General features: G+C 44.5%; 1 protein-coding gene across 1 annotated transcript in view; it reads left to right on the top strand.

The window, feature by feature from the left end:
* Nucleotides 1-23451, top strand: part of SNRNP48 (small nuclear ribonucleoprotein U11/U12 subunit 48) — a 578580-nt gene that overhangs the window by 312128 nt on the left and 243001 nt on the right. The gene's annotated exons all lie outside the window — the stretch shown is intronic.

Consider the following 23451-nt stretch of genomic DNA (forward strand, 5'->3'; position numbering starts at 1 on the left):
ATTACACTGCTCCGGCCACTATGCACCCTTTAACCAAGGTTTGCCAAATACCAAGTCATCAGTTTCCCCTCAAAACCGATTCTCCCAACCAGTTACCCTCAACACGTGGGAATCGTCTCCCAATTACTCCCTCCTTTCCCTTATCTCTGATAATTCAAGCCAACCACATTTCTTGCCAAATACCATTTCTTTCCACTATTCTCAGTGCTCATACCCTGATCAGACCTTAATCCTGGCCTGTGCAGTAGGCTTCTAAGAGCCTCTTTCATTCACGAGGCTGGAAAGTTAACTTTCCCAAAGCCTGCCTTTGACCATGATAGTTTGCTGTGAACACCCTCCCCCAGCCCCCATCTACAGGGTAAAACACAGAGTCTTCAGACTGCCGCTCAAGGCCCTTAGCTATGTGATTCCACCTGCTCTATCCTGTGAAACTCACCACTGGAAGCCCAGGGATCCTCTCCAAAAATCCAGTATCAGCCAGACTCCCATCCCAATGTGCCTCCAACCTCAGACCTCCCAACACTTCCACCAAAGCATTAGCACACATTCTTAGAGTATCAGCTACTTTCCTTATCTTAATACAAACATGGAACCACGGGAGCTCTCTCAAGCGTTAGAGGTTTGTCTTTCACACCTTGACTCCTCCGAGTTGGGAAGAAAAGCTGGGCTTCCTTGCTTGCATTGCTCCTTCCACACCCTTTCTCCTCCTTCCTCCAGCAAACCACCAGCTCCTTTTCCACGGATGCTATTGAACAGGGCACCCACCGCTCTTCCGGTTCCGGTCACCCACCCACTTCTAGCCTATAACTTCTTCCGGGTCGCTCCCCACTCCCCGTTCACTGAAGATTTTGGTTCCTGTCTCAGTATTCCTGGCAACCTCTATCCTGTTTTCATTCCCGGCAACCAGGTGGATGACCCATCTCACCCTATACTTAACACCTGGCCAGGGTCTCTCATCAGGCCTGAGAGGTGGTTGTTTCCCACTCTGTTTTCTTCAGCAGCCAGGTGGATGATCCATCTCTCTGTCCCCCAGTGACTCCCTCCCCAAGCGAAACCTCAGAACTCGTCATCACCTAAATCTGCACTGTCTCCAAAATCTGCATTAGCAATATCCCACTCTGCCCAACCCCTCTGGTACTTACAGTTCTCTCACTCAGTGTCCCCTCGTTCTCGATCCCGCCCCCCTTCTGCTCACAGGCTCCTGAGAAGCCACCCGGCTGCTTTGTTTTCCCCGCCTCCTGATTAGATCCCATAGATTCTGTCCTATACTTAACACCTGGCCAGGCTCTCTCGCAGGGACCCTGGCCAAGCCTGAGAGGTGGTTAAGTTTCCCACTCCGTGCAATACTTCCAGACCTCTACCCCTGCTGCTCCCCTGTCCGCCCTCCTTCAGTTGCCATTCCTCTCAGCTGTCAATACTTCTTGCAGAAAATTGAAGCCAAAAGCAGGAACTCCCTCATCTTTGTGCCACCAAATCTACACAGCCCTGCACGGGTCCCCTTCCCTTTTTCCCTCTAGTTACAAGAAGGAAGGAAGTCTCCCCACTCGGAGCCAAGGCCAGTCCTCCGCAGCCTATCTATGTGGGCTGAGTGTTACCTTACAGGACAAACGAGACTTTGCAGGTGTAATTAATAAGGATCTTGAGGTGGGGAGGTTATTCTGGAATACCTAGGTTGGCCCTAAATGTAATCACAGGATAGAGGCAGAGGGAAATTTGACCAGAGCAGAGACAGATTTGAAGACAGAGGAGTAGATGATGTGACCAGAGCAGAAACAGATTCGAAGACCCTCCCCTGCTGGCTTTGAAGATGGAGGGAGCGGCAATGAACGAAGGAATCAGCTCTAGAAGCTGGAAAAAGCAAGAAACAGATTGTCCCCTAGAGCCTCCAGAGCAACCTTTGGCCCTACTGACAATTTGACTTTAGTCCAGTGACACTGATTTGGACTTCTGACCTCCAGGCTGTAAGAGGAGAAGCGTGTGTTGTTTTATGCCCCCAGGTTCATGGTAGTTTGTCAGAGCAGCCAAAAACCCGGCACCCACCCTCCTCACCTGCTCCAGGCTTTGCTCCCACGCAGTCTTCTCTCACCTGTGTTAATTACCAACCACTCCATCTCTGTTGGATCATTCCCACCCACAGATAAACATACTTTAGTGTTCCCTAACTTAAAAATAGAAAACATCCCTCGCCCTCATGACCCCCAGCTACTATCCCAATTCCTTAGTTTTCCTTCATAGCAAAGTCTTTCCAGAACTATACACACATCGCTGTAAGTTCATTTTTCAGCCCATGCCCCCCTGGCTTCCACACCCACCATACACCAAAGTCACCAAAGATGTCCACGCTGGCAAATCCGAGGAAGGCTACGCTCTCTCTTCTTACTGGGCTTCCTGGCAGCTTCAGGACAACCAGCACTGGCTGCATCTGGATCCACACCTGGACCAACACTTCTCTGCTGTACCTCCCACCCCATGCATCTCTCCTCAGGCCCCTCAGCCCAGCCCCAAGATGCTAGCTTCTCAGCCTCCAACCTGCTTGTCCTGTCCTCTCTCTCCACTCACTCCCTAGCTGATCTCATTCACAGCCCTGGCGAGACACACACCTGCAAGCTGATGACCCCAACATTTCTGTTATGAGCCGAGCCGGGACCTTCCTCTGAGCGCTCACTGTCTATTCGATCTCACCACCAGCCTATCTTACAGGCTGAGCCCAAACCCCACACGTGGGATTCCCCGCAATCCACTCGGCCTTCAGTTTCTCCATCTCAGAAAACGGTACTTCCCTGCTGTTGGCTCAAACCAGAAACCCAGTTTGCACACTTTGCTCCCCTTTTCCTATTGCTGGTCTCAGTCCCACTGCAGCCCCCAGGTCACATCAGTGGGCTTGTCATTTCCATTTCTGAAACACAGCTCCAGTCAACGTCCCCCTCCCCACTACCCCATGTCCCTTATCTCATCTACGGGAGTCTCCGGACTGTTGGGTTCCAGAGTCCCTCCAATCTGTCCACACAGCTTCTACAAATGAATCATACTACTCTTTCACTTAATTCCCTTCAGTGGCTTCCTTTTCTCCTAGAATAAAATCCCAACTCTTTGCTTCGGTTTTCAAGGGCCTTCAGGAAAGATGCCATCTCACCCAGTACCCCGTGCCCTCTGCTGCCCCGGATTCTAGCTGTTGGATTATTCCTAATCCCCTCCGACACTTCCTGCCTCTGCACTTGCAAGGCCCGAGCTTGGTCCCTCTCTCATCTTTTCCGGTGACTGGCCTCGTGGTGCACTCAGGTCTCTTGCCCCCAGATCACCTCCGGGGGGGACACCTCCAGGCCCACCCCGAGCACCCCCCTGGAGCCACTGCCCTCTGCTCACCGCACTCTCTCCACCACCTCCGAGTTTAGTTCCCACGTGGCCCTTTTCACAATCTGATGTCATTTTGTTGCAGATTTCTGTGCTCACTTGGTTGATTGGCCCTCTTCTCCATCAGTGAGCTTTACAGCTATATCCGCCACGTTCACCACTCTCTCCCTGAAACCCACACGCCTGGCAAGTAGAGCCCATCTTTCTACCTCTTTCTACCCATCTCTCTCTCCCAGGCTCCACTAAGACTAAATAACGTACTCTTTTCCAGACAGACTTCAAGCTGCTCCCTTTGCCTGGGATGACTCTCCTCTTCTCTGAGCCCATCACAGGCCTGCCCTTCTTGCACGACCCAGCATCCCCGGCTGGCTGTGCTCGGTCCTTCCTCTGAATTCCCAGGCCCCGCTTGGAACATACATGCCACGTCAGAGGGCAGCAGCCAGGAGCGCCCCTACTTAGATTCCACCTCTGAGCAGCCTGCCTTCTAGCTGAAGAATGCCTAAGAGTGGGGAAATTGAATTTTTATAACAACGAAGTAAATACAGTTCTCTCCAGGGAGGCTTTTTTTCAGGGGTTAGCCCTCACCTCCACTACGCTCTCCTAATATCTGTCCTTTCTCTCTGGACCCCCGAACAGAACGGTAACTATGTGTTTGTGTAGTGTCAGGTTTCCCCTCTAGTCTCTATGGGGTGAGATGTGGACACGATGTCTGGTGAAGGCACTTAATGCATGTTTGATGAATGAATGAACGAAAGCCCCATTTGTTTTCCCTCAGATGATAGCTTCCTTGAGAAAGAATCCTCACAATCGTAGCCTGGTCCCAAACAAATAAGACAACAGGCAGGGGCATCAGTGTTACCACCATTAACGAATAGTGTTGATACACTGCCCTCTTCCTGTAAATCTTGCAGCCTTCCTAGAGCTCCACTGGGAGGAATTGCTGCTGACAGCGGAAAACTACAGTTTTTGTCTTCCACCTGCTGAGAGTGAAACGAACCCCCAAAGTGTTGCCACTTTGGGAAGAGGACCCCACAGAACATTCTCTTAGTATGGAAACTGAAATGCCACCATTTGAACCCCTTTAACAGGTGCATCCTGAGTTATTACTGGGCTACAAATGCTACTTTTAGGCAGGTACTGAAAGCACTGACATCCTCTTGTTCTAACTGTTGGTCAGAACGTTCTGGAAGGTGCATCTAAAGAAGAAGAGAAACCGTAGTTTTCTCAAGGAGCTTTTGTGATGGTTCAAATGTGATCGTTGAGGAAGAGAGCGGAGCTGAAGGATTGCTCTCAACAGAGAAAGTCCAAAGAAAAAGACTGAAGGTCCTGGGCAAAGGGTGAGGCAAGTGAAAGTGAGAACGTTGGCTTTTTTTTTTTTTTAATCGTTCCTTTTTAAATTAAAGTATGGTTGATTGACACTGTTGCAGGTGTACAGCAAAGTGACTCAGTTTCATATGTATATTTTCAGATTCGTTTCCATTTTAGGTTATTACAAGATACTGAATATAGTTCCCTGTGCCACACAGTACCTCCTTGTTTATCTATTGATATTTTACATATAGTAGTTTGTATCTGCTAATCCCAAACTCCTCATTTATCCCTTCCTCCACCATTCTTTCCCGTTTGGTAACCATAGTTTGTTTTCTAAGTCTGTGAATCCATCTCTGTTCTTTAAATAAGTTCATTTTTATCATTTTTTTTAGATACCACATATAAGTGATATCCTATGATATTTGTCTTTCTCTGTCTGACTTACTTCACCTAGTATGATAATCTCTAGGCCCATCCATGTTGCTGCAGGTGGCATTATTTCACTCTTTTTCATGGCTGAGTAGTGTTCCACTATATAAATATACCACATTTCTATCCATTCATCTGTCAATGGACACTTAGGTTGCTTCTGTTTCTTGGCTATTGTGAATGGTGCTGCAATGAACGTTGGGGTTCATGTACCTTTTCAAATTAGAGTTTTCATCTTTTCTGGATGTATGCCCAGGAGTGGGATCGCAGGATCCTATGGTAGTTCTATTTTTAGTTTTTTGAGGAACCTCCATACTGTTCTCCATAGTGGCTGCACCAATTTACATTCCCACCAACAGTGCAGGAGGGTTCCCTTTCTCCACACCCTCTCCAGCATTTATTATTTGTAGACTTTTTGATGATGGCCGTTCTGACTGGTGGAGAGAACACTGGCTTTCATCAGTGAGAAGTGTTTTCAGCAGGAACACAACATGCTCCGACTTCCTCTACACACAGCATTGCTCTGAGAGCTGGGCTGAGGAATGGAAAGGGGGTGAGGGCGGACATACACAGACCAGTTAGGGAGCTGTTACAACAATCCCAGCTGGAGGTGCCGGTGACTCACACCAGGGTGGAGGCCGGAGGGTGACGAGAAGTAGTCAGATTCTAGATCTGTTTTGGTGTAAATGCCAGGAGGATTTTCTGGTTGAGTAGGGGAGGGCTGTGAGAGAAAGACGGAAGTTGTGGATGACTCTGAGATTTTTAGACAAAGCAACTGGGAGGGTTGACGTGTCATTAACTTTAATGGGAAACAGGATTGGGAGGTCACTTAACAGTGAACACACTACATTGGAGAAGTCAGCAGATACATAGAATAGGCAGCCGGATATGCGGGTTCAGGGGAGAGATGTGGCCAGAGATAAAACTGAGAGTCATCAGCATGTAAGATGGTATTTACAGCCCTGAGATAGGATTAGTCACCATGGGAGCGAGTATAGAGAAGAGCAGAGGGTCAAGGGCTGAGCCCTGTGGCACCTCACTGTTAACCCAAGTGTCCCTCATCGGATGCATGGATACAGAAGATGTGGCACATATACACAATGGAATATGACTCAGCCATAAAAAGGAACGAAATTGAGTTATTTGTAGTGAGGTGGATGGACCTAGAGTCTGTCATACAGAGTGAAGTAAGTCAGAAAGAGAAAGACAAATACCGTATGCTATGGAATCTAAAAAAAAAAAAAAAAATGTCATGAAGAACCTAGGGGCAGGACGAGAATAAAGACACAGACCTACTGGAGCATGGACTTGAGGACATAGGGAGGGGGAAGGGTAAGTTGGACGAAGTGAGAGAGTGGCATGGACATATATACACTACCAAACGTAAAATAGATAGCTAGTGGGAAGCAGCCGCATAGCACAGGGAGATCAGCTCGGTGCTCTGTGACCGCCTAAATGGGTGGGATAGGGAGGGGTGGGAGGGAGGGAGACGCAAGAGGGAAGAGATAATGGGAACATATGTATATGTATAACTGATTCACTTTGTTATAAAGCAGAAACTAACACACCATTGTAAAGCAATTGTACTCCAATAAAGATGAAAAAAAAAAAAAAGAAGACCAGCCAATGAGGAGGAATAGAAAAAAGAGACAGACAAGGAGCAGCCAGGAAGGCAGGAGGGCCGCCTGCTAACTGTTGGCCTGAAGGCCAGGAGCAAACAGGAGGGGGTGAGCAGCTGTTTGGTATCTGCTGACTTGTCTTGGTTTGCCCTGCACCATCCCAGCTTATACTCCCGGACTGGGTTTAATCATTGCTACAACCCTATTCACCCTCAAATGTGCCCCAGTTTGGATGACAAGTGACAGGTCCTCCTACTGATAAGAGAATTCACACTTACCCCTGGATCTGGCAGTGTGTACGTTACCGGGGACCTTGATCGTGGTAGTCTGGGTGGAGGGGTGGCAGCAAAGGCTGGTTGGAGTGGCTTCGAGGGGGCAGGAAGGGAGGAAACGGGGACAATGGGTGCAAACAGCACGTTCCAAAACTTCTCTTGTAAAGAAAAGGAAAGGCACACACAGTAACTGGAGGGGAGAATGCGGCAAGAGGGTTTTGATTTTTTTAACCTGAAAGAAGAAGCAGCCTGTTTCTAAGCTGATGGGGATGATCCAGGAAAGAAGGCAACATTGATGCTGTAGGAGAGAGAAGGGAGAATTTGGGGGGCAATGCCCCTGAGTGAGTGTGGGGGGATGTTACTAGGTGCACAGGAGGAGAGGTTGGCTGGCCCAAGGAGTACGAACCGTTGTCTGTAAGAAGAGAAGGGCTGCACGGGGGGTGAGCGCTGATCTGGAGAGGTGCGTGCCTGTGGTTGGTGGTGAGAGCTTGTATCTGTTCTTTTTTTTTTTTGGAGAGAATTAACTTTTATTTTATTTTATTCTTCTGTACAGCAGGTTCTTATTCGTTATCCATTTTATACATAGTATTGTCTACATGTCAATCCTAGTCTCCCAACGCATCCCACCACCACCGTCCCTCCCCCCTCCCTTGTATCCGTTCTCTTCTTGTGGCTTCCATTTTGTCACCGTAACGGGAGCCAGTATCGTGAGCTGAGGCTGAAGATGGGGGAAGAAGTACTGGAGTTTGGAGAGGGAAGAGGAAGTCTGAGGTTCAGAAAAGCATGGGAGAGTGATGGACCAGTGCGGTTTGGCATGACTGCCTGCTGGCCTGGGGACCCACCTGAAGCCAATGGGACACCCCTGGGCTTCCTCCAGGTATGTTCCACTGTGCAGGCAGCCACAGAGCAGACGAGGAGTTGGGTTTCGCCAAGGGAGGGAGCAAAGAAATGAGGCAGCAGAGTGAGAGCGTATGTAGGGGAGAAATGATAGTACTTGACTATGGAATTGAAGCAGGCTAAATTAATCAAACAGTTATCCTACGAAGTTGTAATAGTCATGTCTACCTATAATGCACAAGTTCGTTACATCTTTGATAAGTTAATAAGTTCCAGTAGGTCACGTGTCAGCTTATCGGGAAGTCATATTCCACGCTTCCTGCCTGGATTGTCTTTCTAGTATCTTGGCTATTATGACCAGTTCCACGTATTCCCATCCAAACCACGTGCAACTCCTTTTGCCAAGATCATCTTGAGATAACAGGTTTAGTAAGTCACTTCTTTGCCCCCAAGAAAGAACAGCTCTATTATTTCTTATTACATCGAATCACAAATCCTCTGCATGGCTTCAAGAGCTCCCTCTGCTTTCACAAACTTGTTTCTTATACTGTGTAACTCTGCTCCAGAAAGGCTGGTTTCCTGATTGCCCCGGCCAGATGTTGCTCGTGCTATGCTTTCTGAATGAAATGCTCTCTCCGCTTTTCAAAATTCTACTGCTGTACATGCTACACTGTGATAGTGGTAGGTACAAGAAAGGAGTGGGATTGGAGAAGGACTGGTGTGAGCTCTGTGTGTGTATACATATATTCGTAAGTATATGGGTGTATATATATAATATTTTTCATCTGAATTTTTTTCGGTAAGCACGTTATAAAAAAGTTATATCACTTTTATAACTCTGTAACTGAAAAAAAACTTTAAATTTAATTTTAACGAATGAAATTATTGCAATTTGACAGTAGGTATTTTAAATTTAAATAAGTACATGTATACCCCTTGACCCACAACAGGTTGAGGACCTTATCTTTGGGAGATAACTTCACAAGTTAATTGCAGCACTGTTTATACTAGAAAACTATTGGAAACAACCCAATATCCCTTAGGAGAGGACTGGGTTTTAAAAAATGGTATATTCAGACCATTTACAATATGCACGGCAGTTGCATTTTAGTGGTGAATGGTGCAGCCTCTGCGTCGGACTGCTTAAGTTTGAATTTCAGTTCTCGCCCTTCTGGCTATGTGATTTTGGATAATTTAAATGTCTGTGCTTAAGTTTCTTCATCTGTTCAATGCGGACTATAATAATATCTACCTTATAGATTTGTTGAAAGAAAGTGACGAGTTATTACTTGTAAAGCACTTGTAAACCATGCCTGATTCCACCTCAGACGGGGAAAGCAGGAAGAAGTACCGCCTCACTCTAACAATGGGGGAAAAATCCAGAAAAATGGCAACATTTTAACTTTCATGAACTTATTAGAGAGCGGAGGCCACAGCACAAAAAAAGTATCCTTAAATGCAAGGAAAGTCAGGCCCCTCCAAGGAAAAATGGGACACAAGTACTGACTCATCTACGGCAGGGCACAGGAGGAAGAGATGCTGGGACCATACACGTGAGTAAGAAGAATTCAGCTAGATTTTAAAATGAGTTGCATAGGGCCAAGTGTGGGCTAGCCGTAGAGTACAGAACCCCTGAGAGCACAGACACAGAGGGAGTTTGCACTCACATTCAGGGTCTTTTACAGGGACCTCCACTGAATGCTCACAAGAAAGATCGGGAGCAAAGCAGGAGACCAAGAGAAACTCCTTTGATTGTGTAGACCTTGAAAATGGGAGTGGCTGCTTTTGTAGGAAAGGCACAAAACTCTGATTGGACCCTAATCCCCTATTAAAAAACAAAAAAAAGTTTTAGTTTGCTGGGACACTGGTAAGCTGGGCGGCTGGGGAAAAGTTAAAAAAAAAAAAAGGAAAAAGAAAAAAAAGGAACATCCTTTACCCCTGGAGAAGGAGCAGGAGACAATTCTTGGTTCGGGACTGAATAGAAGTCTCGTACATCCAGGGCAGGGGCAGGAACTACCGCATACAAGACTCACCACAGATACGAGGCATTTTGGCTATCATGGGAAAAGGGGTGGGATCACTGTGAAAGCCCCACCCTAAGACCCAGGCAGAGAGGACCAGCCTAAGACTGAAGCTGGACCAGGACAACCTTCCCTATCCCCACCACAGGGCTAGCAAGCACCAAGTGGTACGCAAGAACGGTCTACTTCTGGAAAGGGGGCAAGAGCATGAAGAGAGACCTCCCCCTCTTTGGCACAGGTACACAGGGAAGACTGGAAGTTGAGGGTAGAGCAGGAACATTGAGAAAGACCCTCTGGAACCCCAGCCCCTAAGCACAAGCTAATACTAGAGGAATTGAAGCCAGTTTTCATGGAAGGGAACCATAACAAGAAAACTCAAACCCACTTCAACTCCTGAATGTATTTACTCAACACCCACACTAAAGGTCTAACCGAACAGGTATGCCCACTTACATGTGTAAATACTATTTACCTCAGGGCCGACTGGTCTATACATGATGTCTAACGTTCAATCAAAAATTAAAGACAGGGCTTCCCTGGTGGCGCAGTGGTTGAGAGTCCGCCTGCTGACGCAGGGGACATGGGTTCGTGCCCCGGTCCGGGAAGATCCCACATGCCGCGGAGCGGCTGGGCCCGTGAGCCATGGCCGCTGAGCCTGCGCATCCGGAGCCTGTGCTCCACAACGGGAGGGGCCACAACAGTGAGAGGCCCGCGTATCGCAAAAAAATAAATAAATAAAATAAAATAAATTAAAGACATACACACAAAACAAAATTTAAAAAAAAACAAAGCAAAACCAAAGTCAAGAGACAAAGCAATCAACACAACCAGATTCAGAGGTAACCCGTGTATTGGAGCTATCAGACAAGGAATTTAAAATAACTATCATTCATATGTTAGACGCTTAGGGGAAAAAACCATATGACGTGCATAAAGAGATGGGAAACTTCAGCAGAGAAGTGGGAGTGAGAAGAGAAAGTTAAAAGGAAATATTAGGGGAAAGAAAACTGTGGTACTGTAGATGAAAAATGCCTTCAACAGGCTCTTCAGCAGACTTGAGAGCTGAGAAAAGAATCAATAAACTTGAAAATCGGTTAATAGAAATTACCCAAACTGAAACACAAAAAGAAAACAAAAGAGTGAAAAACAAAACATAACAGAGCTTCGAGAGCTGGAAAAAGAAGTAACAATGGGTAATTAGTTTCCCAGAAGAAGAGGAGATAACTATGCAGAAAAAAATATTTTAAATGAAATTTTCAAAATGAATGAAATACATTAAACCACAGATCCAGAGAACCCTAGCATGAAAATATGAAACAAACAAACAAACAACAGCTACAAATACACCCAGACACATCATATTTAATGGGCAGTTAAAAAACTACATGCATCGTATTGTCCCATTTGTAAAACCCAAATGGATTTGTTTTCTGGAAAAATGATCATCAGAACATTTATAATGATTATTTGTGTATAATGGCAGCTCAGGAGAGTTTTTGTGCCTGCTCTGTACTTTATATTTTCTTTGATTTGAAGATAAGTAATAAAGCTATTTTCACTGACAGAAATCTGCCTACTTTTGTGAATAGGGGAGTTTATCCCACTTACATTTATTTTCACAAAGAATATGTTCTGATTTTTTTTCTTTTACATTATGTGAATTTTTGCCCTCTGTTTAAAGCTAGTTTATAGTTTGGGTATCATTTGTCTTTAACGTATTTAATATATATATATATTATATATACATACACACATACACACACACATACATATACATACTTGTTTACCAATTCCAAGGATAAAACATCCCAAAAGTTAAGAATTTTATTGAATGTTGCTGAACCATATGATGCAACAGGCTTTTTATTTTCTGTCACCTATTCTCTTTCCCTATTTATATTAGATTTTAGACATTTATTTTCAGGTTATTATTTTATGTTATATAAATGTATAGGTAGACTTTCAATATACGCTTATTAAGATTTGATTCTACGGTACTTAATTTAAATGTTCACTGTGGTCCTCAACTGTGATTCACTATTGGGGGAGGGGGTGCAATTTACATTTTGATTAATTACTTGGTTTACTAGAGCAGTACTTCTGGAACTTTAATGTGCATAGAAATTACATGGAGATCTTGTTAAAATGCAGATTCTGATTCAGAAGGTCTGATGTGGGGCCTGAGAAGAGCTTCTGCTTCCCAGCAAGGTCCCAGATGATACAATGCTGCTGTGAGCCACACTTTGAGTAGCAAGGGGCTGCACATGGACTGTAAGTTTATGAGCCCTTGAATCTCTGAAAATGTTTTTTTCTGTTCTTGACAGGTGAAAGACAGATTGGCTACATAAGGAATTTGGGGTCACAAAGTTTCTCCCTCAAAACTCTAGACATTGACTGCGTCATTGATTTTAGCATCATATTATTAAAAAAAAATCCTGAGGCCAGTTTGTATTTCTTTTTTTCTGTTTCTTTCTTTCTTTCTTTCTTATCTTTCTTTCTCTTCCTTCCTTCCTTTTTTTTTTCCTTTTTGTGTATACCTTCTTTCATGGCATTAATAGGGTTCTTTACTTTTACATAAATTTCAGAACTTTCACCGCGGTATGTTAAGTGTTTGAATCTCTTCATTTTGCCTAGTACCCAGTGGGCCATTTTAATTGGGAGATTTCAGTCTTTAGGAAGTTTTATATATGTTCAAATATTGTTTTTCTTCCATCTGTTCTTGGTATCATCTTCAGAAATACAGTTTTCCACATGTTGGATCTCCATGTATGACCATGAAATCCCCCCAACTTTTTCCTCTCTTTTCTTGCATTATATATACATATATTTCTTCTGGCTTGCCTTCTGTATCACTGAAATAATTTTTGGCAGGGTCGAGTCTGCTCTTTACTGCTTCTAATGCGTTTTGAAACACTGCTGTTATCTGCTTAGTTTTAAATCATTTCTTCACACCTCATTTATTTCCCTTTAAGTGCTGCTTGCATCTCAGCATTATCTTCCACTGTCACGTCATTTTACAGTTTATCTAATTTTATGCGGAGCATTTTTTAATATTATTGAGAGTAAAGAGCAGATGGTATCTGAAATTCATTGGGGTTTTTTGCCACAAATATTTTCTAGAAATGTACACTTTCTCTGAATCTTCCTGGTAGGATTTCCTGATAAAGAATCTTTTCACAGACACCACATTGGTTTTATTCTTGCTTACTGATTGTTGCTAATCCAGTGATCCAGTCTGAGGGTAGCAAAGAGCCACACGCTATGCTGACGAGGGAGTCTGGTGTCTGTAATTCCTCCTCTATCTATAGAGAAGCCACTTCGCCTGGCCGCAGGCTTATGGCTGGAACTCCTATGAAATTCTGCCTCTTCAGCCCAATTTTTCTAAACAGCTGTTACTGTGTCAGCAAAGGTTGGCCACCATCCTGGGATGCTGCCAGCAGCCTCTTGTTCAAGGAAGTGGTCCTTTCCCCGCCGGGGTCTCCAGCCCAATTTCACCAGGCTGCTTATCACTACAATTACAATCACCTTTGCACTTCGGGCAACTTCCTCTCCAGAGCAGGGAACCACAGCTCTCCACTAATGACAGCAGCCTAGATCTCTGAGTCCTGCACTGACACTGTCAGTGGGGAAGCCCCACAGTCCACACACCCACGGCCTTCACAGGGCGCTTTCCAGGTTAGTCTCACAGCCCACCCTCCCCTCCAGAGCTCAGCCCTCCAAGCCCAGTGACTCCTGGGGGCCAGCACTTTACCCACTTACTCCCCAGAAGGCCATGCCATACCTTCAGGAGGGGTTTATTTCTGCCATTTTGATGATTTGATTCCTTAGCTTTCTGTATAAATGGATGCTTTCCCCAATTATATACTTCTTAGATTATTTCTTTAGGAACTGGTGGCGGATGAGTGTTTAGAAATAAATTGTATCCAAAAGCCAGGCCTCTTTATCTGCAAGTCCCTGTCGTAGTCCATTCAGGCTGCTACGACAGAGTACCGGAGCCTGGGTGGCTTATAAGCAAGAGAAATTTATTTCTCCCAGTTTTGGAGGCTGGTAAGTTCAAAACCAAAGTGTCAGTAGATTTGGTGTCCTGTGAGGAGTGCCTGCTTCCTGGTTCATAGACAACTGTCTTTTCCATGTGTTCTCACATGGCAGAAGGGGGAAGGGAGCTCTCTGGGGTCTCTTTTATAAGGGCACAAATCCCATTCATGAGGGCTCCACCCTCATGACCTAATCAGAACCCAAGGGCCTCACCTGGTAGCAGCATCGCATTGGGAGTTAGGCTCTCAACAAATGAAATTTGGGGAGATATGAATACTCAGTCTATAGCAATCTGGGACTTTTTTTTTTTTTTTTTGCGGTATGCGGGCCTCTTACTGTTGTGGCCTCTCCCGTTGCGGAGCACAGGCTCCGGACACGCAGGCTCAGCGGCCATGGCTCGTGGGCCCAGCCGCTCCGCGGCATGTGGGATCCTCCCGGACTGGGGCACAAACCCGTGTCTCCTGCATCGGCAGGCGGGCTCTCAACCACTGCGTCACCAGGGAAGCCCAGGGACTTTTTTTTTTTAATGAGAGCATAATTACTTTAGGTGTAGCGATTATAGCAGGGCTTTCTTCCCCTTCTTTTGCTTTTAAACAACATGGTTTTCCTAAAAAGCACTTTTTAAACTTGAAAAATTATAACTTTCATTCCCTTTTTGCATCATAGATAAATAGACAGTAAATTAGACACTGCCTTCATGATTAAAGAGAATCTATTCATGAATTTGTTTCCTTTGAATTGAGAAGTTCAAATGAAAGTTAATGCCCTCGCTGTCCAATGAGAGATTCCTCAGCCTTTATTGTATTTTATTTTATGAACAGCTGATTTAGAAATATTGTTAACATTTATTATATGTATGCCAATTCAGAGTGAATTAACACCCATCTGTGAAAAAACAACAAAACCTCTCAGTGCTGGTGCCTTCAAGTGTCTAAAGAATTAGCATCAGTTTATTCCTCTTTAAAGAATGATGCCTCATTCAGCGTACCTATTTCATTTAATAAGCAGGTCCAAATTTCCTTTGTTTGACTCAAAATTTCTGACACTTAAGGCAATGAAATTAATTTTAAAGTTGTTTATAAACACTTGTGTTAACAAGTACATTTTCATCTACTTCTTTTAAAATTTTTAGTAAAATTATATCTCCATAGAAATAAAAATCTCCTTTTAAAGAATTTTAGTCCAAATTTAATTTCTTCTAGTTATGTCATTATCTTCTATTTTTTAATTCTCTTTTTTTAAATCCATGTGTGTAAAGAAGACCAAAGTTTAAGACACTTTAATAACTGATTCCATTAAGGCAACAAAATCAGGTCTTCAGTCTCCATGCTTACAAATAATGGGAGAACCGTGAACCTTTTGAGCAACACCAAAAACCAGGTCTTGAATATCTAGTATTTAGTCAGTTGTGCCTTCTTGCACAACTTTACTAAACATGGAAGAATCTACAGCCCCACACACGTAGGTCAGACATAATATAAAATAAACCAAATGTATTTCATGATGGGCAAACCCCAGTGATGTTAACTGTAACTTCTCTGCTCCATTAAAACTCCCTTTGCATTTTTCATTAACATAGTGGTGTTATTCCTGTTCTTCCAGCCAAATCCCAACAGCCACAGCAGCATCCTTTCCTATCAACGAAGACACCGGGCATCTTGGGGGCGTTGTCCTGCTACGTGCAGTTGGGCAGCTCCCGTCAGCAGGGTAGCTGCTCATATCTGTCATGGAGCCTGGAATTTCTGAGTTAGGGGGCTGTCTGCCAAAGACTTCCTGGCAAAGTGTTTTGTCTCCAAAACAGACACAATAGCAAGGGACTCATATGGATTTTTAAGAAATGCCCTACACCCTTCTTGTTTTGGAAGAAGTGAAGGAAGAAATCCACTCTTTTCTCAGAAGAAAGTGTTTCCAAAGCAGCTCTAAATTTGGTCCCCATATAAGACAATAGCTGTTTTTGTAAATGCAAAAAAAAGGCCTAGTGACAGGACTTGACACTAGAGCTCTAAAGCTAAGTCCAAATGGGGCTGTCTTGGAGGTCCTTGAGGTGTCCTTCCTAGTTACACCACTGCCATCCCATCCTGTCCGGCCAGTAAGCGTGCCTGGGTTTAGCTGGTGAGAGACACAGACTCTAAGGTGCCGTTTGTTATCTATGGGCTGAATCTGCCCCCCTCCGCTTCATATGTCGAAGTCCTAACACCCAGTACCTTGGAATGTGACCGTATTTAAGTTAATGAGAACTTTAAAGAGGTAATTAAGTTAAATGAGGTCATATGGATTGGCCTTGATCTAATATAATTGGCGTCCTTATAAGATGAAGAGATTAGGACAGATGCACACAGAGGATAGACCATGTGAGGACACAGGGAGAAGACAACCGTCTGCAAACCAGGGAGAGACGCCTCAGAAGACACCAACACTGCTGGCACCTTGATCTTGGACTTCCAGCCTCCAGAACTACGAGAAAACAAAATTCTGTGGTTTAAGCCCCGCGGTCTGTGGTCCTTTGCTGTGGCGGCCTGAGCAGAGTCAAACACCATCCAAGTCTTCCCTTCACTGGGTGAGACTGAGTCTCAGAATATCCTTCTGTTTCGGAAGGAGACCTGCATCCTGGGAACAGTGCCAGCTGCCTAGATGGCTTCTGCCCCTTGGAGCACAGCTCTTTAAGGAGCCATCTCTTCTCTGGTGTCACAGTGAACTCCCTTTTCTGATCTTCCTCTCCATGCTTCTTAACAGCAAAATATGAGACCAGTGAGAGGTAAACCCAGCAAAGCCACTAAGAAAGCTCCAGCCGCGGTGCCGGCTGTCTGGGAAGGGGGACAGCCTGCGGCCCCCACCCCTGCTCACAGCCCGCTCCATCTGTGCCTGTACAGGCATGGCCCAGGGCTCTCAGGAGGAGCCCTTTCCCCACAAAGTATTGTAAATGGGGAAGAACAAATCTGACTCCGTACTGGATCTGTTTCTTTTACTTGGACATTTGTATTCTATTGCTTTTGCTACAAGTTAATCACTAAAGGGATGTTGCCTATAACTTAAGATATACATAGTGGCCCATCTCCTGGAACGCTCCCAGGCTCGGGCCTCCCATGCCTGAGCATTACGCTAGAATACCTTCGTTTAGCCCTGATCAGGTCCACCTGTGAGTGGCTGCAGGAAAGAAGAAATTGCCACATACCCTCCGGAGTCTGGCTGGAGCCAGGACGTATCTGCAACAACTGACCACCTTTCTTACTTTACTTCCTCGCTTCCCCGCTCTTTGTTATTTAAAAGAAACTAGCATCAAACCTGGGCAAGGTGGTTCTTTGGAACACTAGTCTGACATCGTCTCAGTCTGCTGGCTTCTGAATGAAGTCGCCATTCCTGGCCCCCAAAACTCGTGTCTCGAGGTATTGGCCTGTCGTGCGGCAAGCAGTCTGAGCTTGGACTCGGTAACAGTATGGGTGAAGCCGCTGCTTCCATGTAACCACGGAGCAGGCATTGGCGGTGAGGTAGACAGCTTTTGCTATCAATGGAATATGGGACGCGAACCTTCCTTTGGTTCACATTTCAATTCACATTCAGCCGTTTCTAATCCTCTCCCATCCATCAACGTAACAGCTGGTCGGCTGAAGCTGATTTCCAACACCAGGAACCTCTTTTGCTTTGCACAGCTGGGTGACAACATCCGATCCCTGTATGTTTGTTCTACTTACCTGGTGACGTGTCTCTAGATGTGGGATCACTAGTTGTAAAGGGTACCCACCTCTTCAGATTTCAATAGCAGTACAGTAAACATTGTCTCTAGAATACGCAGGAATCAGTGATCCCCCTTACGGTTACCACCTGGTGATAAGCCGGTGGTGTACGTGGCCCCCATTTTGTGGTCTAAGCATGAATTTGCATAGCGGGTAGGTGGTTTCTACTGGGCTGTCGAGGACCACTTCTCCCCAGCCTGCAGCGGAACCCTCACTCGCATGCAGAAGCAAGACCCGTGATGCGAACACCATCCGCCGGGCCCGGCCACTGCACCCAGGTCTGATCTCTCCGGCCTTCTGAGCTCCTGAATCCTGCTCTTGACTACCTGTCGCAGCCATCTCTCTTACATTACATTTTCGATATTACTTTAAAAAGGCAAATGAATTAATCTGTGCCTTGAGGATTTACCAGACTCCCAGTAAAATATGTTTTGTTTTCACAGCTGTGCTCCCACGCTTCTATGATGCCGTTTCAAGGGAGACAGACTGATGTAATGCTGGTGACAGCACAATTGTCATCCTGCTAAAGAGAAGAGTATTGTGATCTCAATGGAAAAGGAAAGTGAAGTTTTCAGCTGCAGGCTCGGATCCCATTAACTGCAACAATCTCTACCTTTGAGCAGGGCTGGGAGTGGAAATTACTACAAGCTGCTGAATACAAATGACGTCATCTTGCCACCCACAAATCTTAGGAGTCTGACAGTCCGGAAGACGGCGTACACTCGAAGGAAGACAACTCCAATGAAACTGACAGGTTCTGAGGATTTGAGAGGAAACATTTTCATAACAGTTATTCTCTTCTCCGTGTTCTTTTTGCAACTGTTGGTACCATGAAATTAGGACCATGACAACAAGCCATTAGCTTCCCCCAGAGCCATGATCAGCGCTCCCTCTGCGAGGAATTATGAGTTTGAGAGTACATGTGCGATTGTGCTGTTAGCCTTCTGCTAACTATTCCTGCTATCACGCTAATCACAGGGACTTTTCAGGGAGGCTGCCAGAACTCAAACATGCCACGTATAGACCAAAGTTGTCAAAGGTCAGAAAGAGGGTGCTTCCTGCCTGCTAACTCTGCAGCTGCTCCCCTGTGTTTGAAGGAATGCTGGACACATTTTTCTATGCTCAAATTCTCTTCCATTAAAGGACACACACCTTTACATGTGATTCTGGAAATGCTATTCTATCCATATTATGGAGCTGTATATGCTGTAATCATAAAAGTGGAAAGAAATCAAAAGGGTACAATTTCAAAGGAACAAACGGCACCAGAACCATAAGGCACCTGGACACAAATGAGGCTTTGGGGGGAAAAAATTTCCTATTCTCCCATTTATTCACTTTCAGGGCTTGGTCTCGTGCATTTAGGATTCAGTGGTAAAACTGATTTTAATTATGTTTTAATCCAACTTATTCTAAAAATTGTTTTGAAAGCTCTTTGGATTTCAAACAATAAAACAGAACAATGAAGGGTTGTGGACCTATATTCAAAGAGAAAAGCAAATAACTTACCTATATTCAAAGAGAAGTTACAAATAACTTCTTTTACATTAAATTTCCTTAACTAATAAAATATTCCTTCACTATCCACTACTTTTTTTGCATGGCTTTACAACCGATGTGTTTTAATATCAACCACCAAAGGGGGAAAAGGAAGGGGGCTGTAACATTACCGTTTCAGGTAACGAATTTGGGAACACCAGATCTGGGTGAGACAGCCTCCATGCAACAGCGCCCCCTCTGGTTCAGAAGACTCTTCACTACTGCTCGCCCTAATTCTAAAGGAGTGGTAGCCCTTAAAGTGCATCTCAGAACCCTGGGGAATATTTTGGGAATGCTCATTCCTTAGGGCCTCTTAGATCTCACAGAAAGGTGTCAACAACACAATGTATTACTTAGAAAAAGGAATGCAAATGTCAGGACCTAAGACAGTTGTCTCTCAACCTCCCCCAGGCAGTCTGGACCCCTCCTTCCCCCGCAGGGTTCCCAGACCCTCACCCATCTCTGCTCTCTGATTATAGTCCTGTTACAGCATTGATTTCAATGTAATTTGCATTAACTTTAAGTGGAAATACATTCCCCACTATAATTCAAATTCCTTGGGGGCAGCAATCACTTCTTGTTAATCTTGATATTCTCCTCAAAGTACCAATTCAATAAGTGTCTGCTGTATTGAATGATGCCCTCAGAAAAGTTACCAGACCTGAGGTCCTTGCATTTATCCTGACTAAATCTCTAGAAAGAGCCACTGGAGTATTTGTTTTATTCATGAGTTTAATATGCACATTCAGGTACACCATTCCTTATATGAAACCTCTGGGGTCAAGATATATCAGAATTTTTCAGATCGTCAAAAGTTAAAATGGTTCTTGACAAGGGATTAACTTCCAAACTATACAAACTGCTCAATATCGAAAAAACAAACAACCCAATCAAAAAATGGGCAGAAGATCTAAACAGACATTTCTCCAAAGAAGACATACAGATGGCCAATAGGCACATGAAAAAATGCTAAACATCACTAATTACTAGAGAAATGCAAATCGAAACTACAATGAGGTATCACCTCACACCAGTCAGAATGGCCACCATGAAGAAGGCTACAAATAATAAATGCTGGAGAGGGTGTGGAGAAAAGGGAAACCTCCTACAGCATTGGTGGGAATGTAAATCGGTACAGCCACTATGGAGTACAGTATGGAGGTTCCTTAAAAAACTAAAAATAGAGCTACCATATGATCCCACTGCAATCCCATTCCTCGGCAATCCCACTCCTGGGCATGCACCTGGAGAAAACCATAATTTGAAAAGATACATGCACCCCAATGTTCACTGAAACATTATTTACAATAGCCAAGACATGGAAACAACATAAGTTTCCATCTGACAGAGGAACGGATAAAGAAGATGTGGTACATATATACAATGGAATATTACTCAGCCATAAAAAAGAATGAAATAATGCCATTTGCAGCAACATGGATGGACCTAGAGATTATCATACAAGTGAAGTAAGTCAGAGAAAGACAAATATCATATGATATCATTTATATGTGAAATCTAAAAAAAAAATGATACAAATGAATTTATTTACAAAACAGAAACAAACTCACAGACACAGAAAACTTATGGTTACCAAAGGGGAAAGGGGGTGGTGGGAGGGATAAATTGGGAGATTAGGATTGACATATACACACTACTATATATATAATAAATAAACAACAAGGACCTACTGTATAGCACAGGGAACTAAACTCAATATTTTGTAATTACCTATATGGGAAAAGAATCTGAAAAAGAATACAGATAGATAGATATAAAACTGAATCACTTTGCTCTACACCTGAGACAAACACAACATTGTAAATCGACTATACTTCAATAAAAAAAAAGTTAAAATGGTTCTTGTATTATGTAGCATGCTATCAGTCGGTACAATTACAAAAAGTGTAAGTAAAGCAATAAATAAAGATTAGCCTAAAAAACAGGTTATGGTTTTTTTTTTTTTTTTTTTTTTTTTTGCGGTATGCGGGCCTCTCACTGTTGTGGCCTCTCCCGCTGTGGAGCACAGGCTCCAGACACGCAGGCTCAACGGCCACGGTTCACAGGCCCAGCCGCTCCGCAGCATGTGGGATCTTCCCGGACCGGGGCACGAACCCGTGGCCCCTGCATCGGCAGGCAGACTCTCAACCACTGCGCCACCAGGGAAGCCCTCAGGTTATGTTTTACCATCAAACAAGCTTGCTGAAAACTTATTCTAAAAATTATTTGTTTTGAAAGTTCTTTGGATTTCAGAACAATGAAGGATTATGGACCTGTATTCAAAGAGGAAAACAAGTAAGTTGTTTCTTTTACATTAAATTTCCTTAACTGACAAAATATTCCTTTAAAAAACACAGTTCTACTTCTGTACTCTTCCAGTTTTTAACATTTTATAAGTAACCTATTAATATTTATTCTTGGAGAATCTTAAAATTCTAATAGAGATAAAGCAACAGTTTTCCTAAATGACTTCCCTTCTCAGCGTGATTTTCCTTTCATAGGATGCCCTTGGCCTTCTTAGAAGCTCCACAGATGCACCCCAAGGCACAAAGCAATACCTTGTCTGCAGAAAGCCCTCTTGTGCGGTGCCTCACCTCCTTTTTCTCCCTTGACCCTTCCTTAACGCATTCTTGATGATATACCTTGATGTATCCCCCATGTTTAGAAATGGGAAAAAGCAGTTAAGGACACTAAGGTTTGTGCTGCGTGTGATAGAGAGTTAGCAAATGGCAAAGACGGGATGAGCACCCAAGTGTTCTCAGTCTCAACATTCTTTGTCTTTTTTGGCTTCATAACAGTTGCCACCATCATGCAGATTCTTTTCTGCAAAATAAATTTATTTATTTATTTTTGGCTGCGTTGGGTCTTTGTTGCTGCACGTGGGCTTTCTCTAGTTGTGGCGAGTGGGGGCTACTCTTCGTTGCGGTGTGCGGGCTTTTCACTGCGGTGGCTTCTCTTGTTGCGGAGCACGGGCTTGTGGCACACGGGCTCAGTAGTTATGGCTCGCGGGCTCTAGAGCGCAGGTTCAGTAGTTGTGGCGCATGGGCTTAGTTGCTGTGTGGCATGTGGGATCCTCCCAGACCAGGGCTTGAACCCGTGTCCCCTGCATTGGCAGGTGGATTCTTAACCACTGAGCCACCACGGAAGCCCCATGCAGATTCTTAATACCTTGTCAAGGGTCAGGGGTCATTGGAGGGTAGACATGCTTTCACCTAAATCAAGGTAGACCAAGTCTCCCAGGTTGCTGGGGACCCACCTATTCCCCCGGCTCCTGCCCCAGGTTAGCCTAGGAGCTTCACCAATTCCTGGGAGTTCTGGGGCGCTCTCCCCGATTTCAATAATGGCCCATCCGATCCCCCCAGCAGCTCCTCAACTGGCCGTTTCACTTGATCTAAAATTACTGCCGTGTTCTTACAAATGTGTGTGATTCACCAATTCTGGTCCTCGAAAATCACCTTTCCACGATCATACTTGGATCATGACTCCCAACAAAGAGTGCAAATAACTTCACATATTGTCTGTTTGTCTTTAAACTGAATTCTACAAAGAAGGACTAGGCATGCTTTCTCTTCTTCTATGGTTGGCTTCTACGGCTTTCAGTCAATGCCTCCTTCTTCCTGAAACACATCTGGTCAGGAATCAAGAAAGCCTTTCCCATTCAAGGAAGAACATTTCCAGACATATTCTAGAAATCTCTCCATATAACATCCTTGAGGCAAGTACAGAAAGTTCTCAGGAACAAAGGGTTATCATGAGAGATGAGGGTTTGTTTTACTCAACTGGTATCGAGCAGAGTCTGCTAGTAGAGTTGGGAGCTGGCCAACTCCTTCCCTGAGACTCAGGTGTTGACTTCTGGGAACATTCCTGATTTTCTGCCCTCCACAGTCAAGGACACTTCTTTTCTGGAGACTATTCATCGCGTCATTACCCGTTGATGATCTCCCTCCCTCCCAAAACCAGAAGCTCAGAGATGTCAAAGGTTGTCTTTTCTGCATTTCTGTTTCCCCAAGGCCTAACACAATTCTGGGGACCTCCATAAAGATTTGTGAATTAATGACAAAGATGACATTTCTTCCATTTCAAAGGAGAAAACGTCTTTTGCTTGAGGGTGGAAAAGCTGCTTCTAGTTTACTACTTTTCCTCTTCCTTGTGAAAATCAGCAGTGAGGAGCAGGGAGGATGCCCAGCCCATCTCTTGAGCTCACGTGAAAGTCCAGCCAGAGGCGGACTCAGGGGAGAGCCAGGTTCCTGGACGCTGGTCTCCTCTGCCCCCATTTTTAAATTCTATATTGTTTCAATTACCCAAA

This window comes from Delphinus delphis, chromosome 10 (genome assembly GCF_949987515.2).
Source record: "Delphinus delphis chromosome 10, mDelDel1.2, whole genome shotgun sequence".
NCBI lineage: Eukaryota > Metazoa > Chordata > Mammalia > Artiodactyla > Delphinidae > Delphinus > Delphinus delphis.